General features: G+C 40.5%; 1 protein-coding gene across 1 annotated transcript in view; it reads right to left on the reverse strand.

The window, feature by feature from the left end:
- Nucleotides 1-2,500, reverse strand: part of LOC134439801 (tight junction protein ZO-1-like) — a 175,958-nt gene that overhangs the window by 43,169 nt on the left and 130,289 nt on the right. The window lies entirely within an intron of this gene.

Raw genomic sequence — 2,500 nt, forward strand, 5'->3', positions numbered from 1 at the left:
GCTTTTGTCTGAGCGTAGTGACAAGACAGTCAGTATGTTTCTTGAATGTGAACTTGTCATCTAGCCAGATTCCCAGGTACTTATAATGTGATACTCTCTCAATAACAGACCCATCTAAAGTAGATATATTAAAATCATTTTTCATGCCATGCTTAGATCGAGTAAAGACCATACATTTAGTCTTGCTTACATTAAGTAGAAGCTTAAGACTAATGAAGGCATTTTGTAGGATATTAAAAGACTGCTGCAATTTCTCCAAGGCTAGCTGTACAGAATCTGCAACACAATACAAAATTGTATCATCTGCATATAGATGAATAGAGCAGTTGGAAAGGAGAGAAAGTATGCTATTTATGTACATGGTGAAGAGTACCGGACCTAATACTGAACCTTGTGGGACCCCCTTGGTTATTAGCAGGGGGTCAGATTGAGTATTACCCAATTTTACAGTATGGTGTCTGTTTGAAAGGTAGCTCTGGAACCATTTACAGGCACTTGCATTAAAACCAATACCAGGCAGAATTTGTAGAAGCAGAGAATGGTCCACGGTGTCAAATGCTTTGGATAAGTCCACAAAGATGGCAGCACAATGTTTTTTCTTGTCAAGAGAAGTGATAATATCATCCATTACTTTAGTAGCAGCAGTAACTGTACTATGTTTAGGCCTAAAGCCTGATTGGAGAGGGCTCAAAATATTATTGGTATTTAGAAATTCTTTGAGCTGATCATTTACCAACTTCTCTAGTATTTTTGAGAGACACGGTAGCTTGGATATTGGTCGATAGTTGTTAGGGTCAGTCTTATCACCCCCCTTGTGCAACGGGGTAATGTGTGCAAATTTCCATAGTGTAGGGACAACTCCAGTGGAAATAGAAAAATTGAAAATGTGCAATAATGGCTCTGCTATTATATATGCCGCAGTGCGAAGAAAAAGGGGATCTAGCTGGTCTTCTCCAGTGGATTTGCGACTATCAATTGCTAATAAAGCAGATAGCACTGTATGCTTAGACACAGGATGAAGCCTGAATTCCAGATCATCGTCTCTGACATTGTCTCTGATACGCATATCATGTCCAGCCCTAGGTATAAAGGAATGATTATTGCTATTGTCAAAACTTTGACTGGCTAAAGAAAAATGTTTGTTAAGAGCACTGCAAATGTCTGATTTGTCTTGTAGTAGACAATCATCAAACTTAATTGAAGAAGGCATAGGTGTAACAGATTTATTGTTTTTGTAATTTACAGCCTTCCAGAATTTTGCAGGATCTGAGTACGAACTAGAGACAAGGTTAAAGTAATAGTCAGATTTAGCCTTTCTTACAGATAATGTACATCTGTTCCTGATTTTCCTGAAACTTGCCCAGTCGGAGGCATCCTTGCTCCTCCTTGCTAATGACCAAGCCTTATTTCTTGACTGAAAAAGAGAGGAGAGTTCAGGGGTGAACCATGGGTTTGTTCTACTTTTTACTCTTATCTTTTTAAAAGGTGCATGTTTGTCAACAATGCAAATAAATGAGTTTGAGAAAAACTGTAGAGCCAAGTCAGCATCAGGAATTTCAGTTGTTAGATGAATGTCACTTTCATAGAGATCATTTAAAAAAGCTTGCTCATTAAAATGTTTCATAGTTCTTTTAACCAAAATGTGAGGCAGTGCTTTGGTTAGAGTGCTGTGCCTAATACAGGCAATGGGACAGTGGTCGCTGACCCCTAAATCAAAAACACCACTTGCGCTAATTTTGTTCATCTTATTTGTAAAAAGTAGATCAATAAGAGATGATTTGCTAAGGTTCTTAGAGTTTGGTCTTGTTGGATCATTAATAAGTTGATCCAAAAATAGACTCGAGAAAACATCTCTAAGATGTTTGGAGGCATCAGTTAGCCAGTCAATATTAAAATCCCCAAGAACTAGAACTTCTGAGTCAGTGAATCTAGATATCAATTCTGCCAGCTGATCTATGGATTTAGAATCAGCTGACGGGGGTCTATAGATCCCAACTATTATGAAGGAGTTGTTATTGGTGCCATAATGAACCTTGAGTGCAATAAATTCAAAGGATTTAGGTTCACTCACTCACTTGTGTGTGTCTATATACCCTCTCTGAGCACCACTCTCTCGTAGGCGGGGAATTTGGTCTGCACTGGCTGTGCGCTCAGGTGTGTGTGTGTGTGTGTGTGTGTGTGTGTGTTTGTGTGTGTTTCAGTGTGTGTGTGTGTGTGTGTGTGTGTGTGTGTGTCTATATACCCTCTCTGAGCACCACTCTCTCGTAGGCGGGGAATTTGGTCTGCACTGGCTGTGCGCTCAGGTGTGTGTGTGTGTGTGTGTGTGTGTTTCAGTGTGTGTGTGTGTGTGTGTGTGTCTATACACCCTCTCTGAGCACCACTCTCTCGTAGGCGGGGAATTTGGTCTGCACTGGCTGTGCGCTCAGGTGTGTGTGTGTGAGTGTGTGTGTGTGTCTATATACCCTCTCTGAGCACCACTCTCTCGTAGGCGGGGAATTTG

Source organism: Engraulis encrasicolus, chromosome 23 (assembly GCF_034702125.1).
Source record: "Engraulis encrasicolus isolate BLACKSEA-1 chromosome 23, IST_EnEncr_1.0, whole genome shotgun sequence".
Classification (NCBI taxonomy): domain Eukaryota; kingdom Metazoa; phylum Chordata; class Actinopteri; order Clupeiformes; family Engraulidae; genus Engraulis; species Engraulis encrasicolus.